Source organism: Bubalus bubalis, chromosome 7 (genome assembly GCF_019923935.1).
Source record: "Bubalus bubalis isolate 160015118507 breed Murrah chromosome 7, NDDB_SH_1, whole genome shotgun sequence".
Lineage (NCBI taxonomy): Eukaryota > Metazoa > Chordata > Mammalia > Artiodactyla > Bovidae > Bubalus > Bubalus bubalis.
Window position 1 is genome coordinate 92,961,932 of NC_059163.1, and position 8,179 is coordinate 92,970,110.

Here is an 8,179-nt window from a genome sequence, read left to right on the forward strand (position 1 = left end):
ACTTCATTTGAAAAATGATCAATCTTCAGGAATGTTTAATTCATTTCAAGATTTAGGTAAAAGCCAGTGTCTTCCAATTCTCTGTTAAATCTGAATTTGCAGTTGGTTTCAGGTGGTTGCCAAAAGATTACCATATAAAAGGTCTCCTCCTCGTTCATTGATATGAGTACTTGGTGAATTCTACGAAACTTGCCTAAAGTGCTTTTTTGAAAAAATTTTTTAAAAAGTTGTTTCTTGTTAGGGATTTGAAGGGCAAAAAAATGTGGGAAAGGAAGTAAAAACATTAAATGTGATCAAACTCCTGAAGATGAACTTTGAAAACTCAAAGGGGATTTCCAGGCAACACTGAGAAAGAGTATTGCTTTTTATCAGTGATTGGAGGGCAGTCTGGAAGAGAATGACAATTCTTTTTCAATTATTTAATACTTAGTGGACTGAGCAGCTATTAAAATAATGCTCCTCCACCTTTTTTTATCATTTAAAAATTACAGAGATAATTTCCTATGTATTTACTTTATCCCAGTTTTAAATAAAACAATAAAATATCACTGATTCAAGGACTATGAATCCCCGTAGTACTAGAAAGAAAAACATGTTGCTATTAATACTTTTTTCAGGAAATAAGTAGAGGCATTTAGTATAGGTCATTTGCACTTTCTACCTCTTTATCACATGCTTATTAGGATGAATATACAAACAAATAAATATTGCATGTGTCAGACTGAAGCAGACTCATATTAGACACCATTATTTGAATTCCTATTCTAACATCCAAAATAATGTGTTACAGCATTTATAATTTTTTTTTTTGTCATTTGAAGTCATTTTTATTTCTTTCACTGACAGGAACTTCATTCATGCTAGGGCCAAAGCATCATTTTCAAGTTTCTGTTTCCAATTTAATAAAATATGTATTTATATAGGCAAATTCCAACCAAATTAATAGCCTTGGAACATAAAATGATGTGACAGATGTGACCTATTTACACAAAGGCCATTTGTTCTTTCTTTGGATTTTATGCTCTTTTCTGTGAGTAGTCAGGAAAAGCTCACAGGTGAGCACTCATTGCCAGGGAAAAGAAAAGCCTTTGCATGTGGGTGTGGTGATTTTGTCCAGTTGTAGGGGCTGAATTGTCTCAGGGGCTGGTGATCCCATGTGAGGAAGTGAGGGGGGCAGAAACAGTGTAAATGGGGAAACGAGTTGTACCCACTTGCAGAGATGAAAGTCCAGCAAATTAGCTAAAGTCTTTTAAGATGAATTAATCATCATGGCACAGTTGATAAAGATTGAGCAGGTTATATTTTTGGTTAAAATATAGGACCAGTGGTAAAACATGCTGATGGAATTAACAGGCTAGTTGTTTTTCTGTGGTCATGATTTTTGAATAATTATTTTCACTGAACATCCAAAATAAGTCTGGATTTGGGAATTTTGTTTAAACTGCTCCTTTGTCAGTATATCACAAAGTTGCAGGAGAATGTACACCTTGCTTTCCATCTCCTTTTGTCCAATTAGCTGATTCCTGAGTCTGATCTCTGAGTCAGGAAGATGCCCTGGAGAAGGAAATTGCAACCCACTCCAGTACTCTTGACTGGAGAATCCCCATGGACAACGAAGCCTGGCGGGCTGCAGTCTGTGGGATTGCAAGGATCCAACATGAATGAGCACATCTACTACTACTTCCCACTGAAGACTTCCTCAGGCAAGCACACCCTTAGAGAGGCACCACCCCTTCCCAGCCCAACTAGGTCAGATTCTCTCTTTGTATCTTCTCGCAAGTCCCTGAATGTTACATTGTTTCAGTTATATTTAAATACTTTGTGTTTTTTAATAACAATTCTGTCTTTCTTAATGGACTATATGATCTATCAGCATTAGAGTGTCTCATTTTTGCCACAGATTTGTGCATTTCTTAGTTTCCTATGGACCTAAATTTTTCATATGCAAGCATACCTTGTTTTACTGTGCTTTACAGAAGCTACTTTTTTTTTTTTTTTTAACAAATGGAAAATCTGTGGGAACTCTGCATTGAGAGAGTCTATCAGCACACTTTTTCCAACAGCATTTGTTCACTTTGTGTCTCTGTGTCACAGTTTGTAATTCTTGCAATATTTCAGACTTCTTCATTATCATTGTATCTGCCATGGTGATCTGTGATCAGAGATACTTGATGCTACTTCACAATTGCTTTGGACACCAGTAACCATACTCATACAAGATCGTGAACTTAATGGATAAATGTATGTGTTCTGACTGCTCCAGCCACTAGCCATTTCCTCATCTCTCTCTCTCCCCTGGGCCTTTCTATTCCTTGAGACACAACAATATTAAAATTAGGCTGATTAAAAATCCTACGGTGACAAGAGAAGGCAATGGTCATAGCAGACACCCTCTTCCAACAACACAAGAGAAGACTCTACACATGGACATCACCAGATGGTCAACACCAAAATCAGATTGATTATATTCTTTGCAGCCAAAGATGGAGAAGCTCTATACAGTCAGCAAAAACAAGACCAGGAGCTGACTGTGTCTCAGATAATGAACTCCTTATTGCCAAATTCAGACTTAAATTGAAGAAAGTAGGGAAAACCACTAGACCATTCAGGTGTGGCCTAAATCAAATCCCTTATGATTATACAGTGGAAGTGAGAAATAGATTTAAGGGACTAGATCTGATAGCCAGAGTGCCTGGTGAACTATGGACGGAGGTTCGTGACATTGTACAGGAGACAGGGATCAAGACCATCCCCAAGAAAAAGAAATGCAAAAAGGCAAAATCAAAATGACTGCCTGAGGAGGCCTTACAAATAGCTCTGAAAAGAAGAGAAGTGAAAAGCAAAGGAGAAAAGGAGAGATATACCCATTTGAATGCAGAGTTCCAAAGAGTGGCAAGGAGAAATAAAGCCTTCCTCAGTGATCAGTGCAAAGAAGAAAACAATAGACTGGGAAAGACTAGAGATCTCTTCAAGAAAATTAGAGATACCAAGGGAACATTTCATGCAAAGATGGGCTCAATAAAGGACAGAAATGGTATGGACCTAACTGAAGTGGAAGATACTAAGAACAGGTGGCAAGAATACACAGAAGAACGGTACAAAAAAGATCTTCATGACCCAGATAATCACGATGGTGTGATCACTGACCTAGAGCCAGACATCCTGGATGTGAAGTCTAGTGGGCCTTAGGAAGCATCACTATGAACAGAGCTGGTGGAGGTGATGGAATTCCAGTTGAGCTATTTCAACTCCTGAAAGATGATGCTGTGAAACTGCTGCACTCCATATGCCAGCAAATTTGGAAAACTCAGCAGTGGCCACAGGACTGGAAAAGGTCTGTTTTCATTCCAGTCCCAAAGAAAGGCAATGCCAAAGAATGCTCAAACTACTGCATAATTGAACTCATCTCACACGCTAGTGAAGTGATGCTTAAAATTCTCCAAGCCAGGCTTCAGCAATCCATGAACTGTGAACTTACAGATGTTCAAGCTGGTTTTAGAAAAGGCAGAGGAACCAGAGATCAAATTGCCAACATCCTCTGGATCATTGAAAAAGCAAGAGAGTTCCAGAAAAACATCTATTTCTGCTTTATCTCTACAACCCTATGGACTGCAGCACCAGGCCTCCCTGTCCATCACCAACTCCCAGAGTTTACCATGCCAAAGCCTTTGACTGTGTGGATCACAATAAACTGAGGAAAATTCTGAAAGAGATGGAAATACCAGACCACCTGACCTGCCTATTGAGAAATCTGTATGCAGGCCAGGAAGCAACAGTTAGAACTGGACATGGAACAACAAACTGGTTCCAAATAGGAAAAGGAGTACGTCAAGGCTGTATATTGTCACCCTGCTTATTTAACTTATATGCAGAATACATCATGAGAAACCCTGGGCTGGATGAAGCACAAGCTGGAATCAAGATTGCTGGGAGAAATATCAATAACCTCAGATATGCAAAGAACTAAAGAGCCTCTTGATGAAAGTGAAAGAGGAGAGTGAAAAAGTTGCCTTACAACTCAACATTCAGAAAACTAAGATCATGGCATCCGGTCCCATCACTTCATGGCAAATAGATGGGGAAACAATGGAAACAGTGGCAGACTTTATTTTTCTGGGCTGTAAAATCACTGCAGATGGTGATTGCAGCCATGAAATTAAAAGATGCTTACTCCTTGGAAGGAAAGTTATGATCAACCTAGACAGCTTATTAAAAAGCAGAGACATTACTTTGCCATCAAAGGTCCATTTAGTCAAAGCTAAGATTTTTCCTGTGGTCATGTATGGATGTGAGAGTTGGACTATAAAGAAAGCTGAGTGGCAAAGAATTGATGCTTTTGAATTGTGGTGTTGGAGAAGACTCTTGAGAGTCCCTTGGACTGCAAGGAGATCCAACCAGTCTATATAAAGGAAATTAGTCCTGGATATTCATTGGTAGGAGTGATGTTGAAGCTGAAATTCCAATACTTTGGCCACCTAATGTGAAGAACTGACTCATTTGAAAAGACCCTGATGCTAGGAAAGATTGAATGCAGGAGGAGAAGGGGACAATAGAAGGTGATGGTTGGATGGCATCACCGACTCAATGGACATGAGTTTGGGTAAACTCTGGGAATTGGTGATGGACAGGGAGGCCTGGTGCTGCAGTCCATGGGGTTGTAGAGTTGGACACAACTGAGCGACTGAACTGAACAGTGACTTCTAAGTGTTCAAGTGTGAGGAAGAGTCTCAGATCTCTCACTTTAAATTGAAAGCCAGAAATGATTAAGCTGAGCGCGGAAGGTGTGTCAAAAGCTGAAATAGGCCGAAAGCTAGGCCTCTTGCCCCAAGCACTGATCCAAGCTGTGAATTCAAAGAAAAAGTTCCAGAAGGAAATTGGAAATGCTACTGCTGCTGCTGCTAAGTCACTTCAGTTGGGTCCTTCTCTGTGCGACCCCATAGACGGCAGCCCACCAGGCTCCCCCATCCCTGGGATTCTCCAGGCAAGAACACTGGAGTGGGTTTCCATTTCCTTCTCCAATGCATGAAAGTGAAAAGTGAAAGTGAACTCATTCAGTCGTGTCCGACTCTTTGCGACCCTGTGGACTGCAGCCTACCAGGCTCCTTTGTCCATGGGAGTCTCCAGGTAAGAGTCCTGGAGTGGGGTGCCATTGCCTTCTCCAAATGCTACTATAATGACACAAATGATAAGAAAGCAAAACAACATTATTCCTGATATGGAGAAATTTTTAGTTGTCTAGATAGAAGATCAAACCAGGCACAATATTTCCCCAAGCCAAACCCATATCCAGAGCAAGGCCCTAGTTCTCTCTGATTCTGTGAAGGCAGAGAGAGATGAGGAAGTTCAAGTAGAAAAGTTTGAAGGTTGGTTCGTGAGGTTGAAGGGAAGAAGCCTTGTCTATAACATAAAAATACAAGGTGAAACAGCAAGTGCTGATGTAGAAACTGCAGCGAGTTATCCAGAAGATCTAGCTAAGATCATTAATGAAGGTGGCTAATGAAACAGTGGGCTTTCCTCATAGCTCAGTTGGTAAAGACTCTGCCTGCAATGCAGGAGACTCGGGTATGATTCCTGGGTTGGGAAGATCCCCTGGAGAAGGAAATGGCAACCTACTCCAGTATTCTTGCCTGGAAAAATCCCCTGGACAGAGGAGCCTCGCGGGCTACACTCCATGGGGTGGCAAGAGTTGGACACGACTTAGCGACTAAACCACCACCAATGAAACAACAGCTTCTCAATGTAAACGGAGTAACCTTCTAGGATGAAATAGCCATCTAGGATTTTCATAGCTAGAGAGGAGAATTCAGTGCCTTCAAAGGGTAGGCTGGCTGTCTTATTAGAGGCTAGTGCTGCCGGTGACTTGAAGTTGAAGCCAATGCTCATTTACCATTCTGAAACTCCTAGGGCCCTTAAGAGTGATACTAAATCTACTCTGCCGGTACTCTATAAATAGAACAAAGCCTGGATGAGAGCACATCTGCTGACAACATGGTTTATTGAATATTTTAAGCCCGCTGTTTAGAACTTCTGGTCAGAAAAATTCCTTTCAAAATATGACTGCTCATTGACAATGTACTTGATCACCCAAGCATACGCGTCCATCTCTGATGGAGATGTACAATGAGATTAATGTTGTTTTCATGCCTGCTAACACAGCATCCATTCTGCAGCCCAGGCATTAAAGTGTAATTTTGAATTTCAAGTCTCCTTATTTAAGAAATACATTTCATAAGGTTATAGCTGCCGTGGATAGCGATTCATATGATGGATCTGGGTAAAGTCAGTTGAAAATTTTATATAAGGGATTCACCATTCTAGATGCCATTGAGAACGTTTATGATTTCTGGGAAGAAACCAAAATACCAAAATTCACAGGAATTTTGAAGAAGTTGATATCAGCTCTCATGGATGACTTAAAGGGCTCAAGACTTCTGTGGAGGAGATAACTGCCGATATGGTAGAGATAGCAAGAGAACTAAAATAGAAGTGGAGTCTGAAGATATGTCTAAATTGTTTCAATCTCATGATAGAACTTAAACTGATAAAGAGTTGCTTCTAACAGATGAGCAAAGAAAATGGTTTCTTGAGATTGAATCTACTGGTGAGATATGGTGAAGATTATTGAAATGACAACAATGAATTTAGAATATTACATAAACTTAGTTGATAAAGCAGCAGCAGGATTTGAGAGGATTGACTCTAATTTTGAAAGATGTTCTATTGTGGATAAAATGCTATCAAACAGCATTGCATGGTCCAGAGAAATCATTCATGAAAGGAAGAGTCAACTGATGTAACAAATTTTGTTGTTGTCTTATTTGAAGAAATAGCCAAGCCACCCCAGCCTTTCGCACCATCATCCTGATTGGTCAGCAGCCTTCAACACTGGGGCAGGATTCTCCATAGCAAATAGACCATAAATTGCTGAAGGCTCATATGATGATGAGCATTTTTATTAACAAAGTATTTTTACATTTTTTAAAGATATAACCATTATTTCACACTTAACAAAGTACAGTATAGTTTAAATATAATTTTTATATGCACTGGGAAATGAAAAATTCATGTGACTTACTCTATCAACAAAGCTAGTGGAGGTGATGGAATTCCAGTTGAGCTATTTCAAATCCTGAAAGATGATTCTGTGAAGTGCTGCACTCCATATGCCAGCAAATTTGGAAAACTCAGCAGTGGCCACAGGACTGGAAAAGGTCTGTTTTAAAGAATGCTCAAACTACCACACAACTACACTCATCTCACATGCTAGTAAAGTGATGCTTAAAATTCTCCAAGCCAGGCTTCAGCAATATGTGAACCGTGAACTTCCTGATGTTCGAGCTGGTTTTAGAAAAGGCAGAGGAACCAGAGATCAAATTGCCAACATCCGTTGGAATGTCAAAAAAGTAAGAGAGTTCCAGAAAAACATCTATTTCTGCTTTATTGACTATGCCAAAGCCTTTGACTGTGTAGATCACAATAAACTGTGGAAAATTCTGAGAGAGATGGGAATATTAGACCACCTGACCTGCCTCTTGAGAAACCTATATGCAGGTCAGGAAGCAACAGTTAGAACTAGACATGGAACAACAGACTGGTTCCAAATAGGAAAAGGAGTACGTCAAGGCTGTATATTGTCACCCTGCTTATTTAACTTATATGCAGAGTACATCATGAGAAATGCTGGGCTGGAGGAAGCACAAGCTGGAATCAAGATTGCTGGGAGAAATATCAATAACCTCAGATATGAAGATGACACCACCCTTATGGCAGAAAGTGAAGAAGAATTAAAGAGCCTCTTGACAAAAGTGAAAGTGGAGCATGAAAAAGTTGGCTTAAAGCTCAACATTCAGAAAACGAAGATCATGGCATCCGGTCCCATCACTTCATGGGAAATAGATGGTGAAATAGATAGTGGAAACAGTGGCTGACTTTATTTTTCTGGGCCCCAAAATCACTGCAGATGGTGATTGCAGCCATCAAATTAAAAGATGCTTACTCCTTGGAAGGAAAGTTATGACTAACCTAGATAGCATATTAAAAAGCAGAGACATCACTTTGTCAACAAAGGTTCATCTAGTCAAGGCTATGGTTTTTCCAGTGATCATGTATGTGAGAGTTGGACTGTGAAGAAAGCTGAGTGCCGAAGAATTGATGCTTTTGAACTGTGGTGTTGGAGAAG

General features: G+C 40.0%; 1 pseudogene; it reads left to right on the forward strand.

The window, feature by feature from the left end:
• The first annotated feature begins 1,657 nt into the window (after positions 1 to 1,657).
• LOC123465982 lies at positions 1,658 to 6,892 on the forward strand (annotated as a pseudogene).
• The last annotated feature ends 1,287 nt before the right edge of the window (positions 6,893 to 8,179 follow it).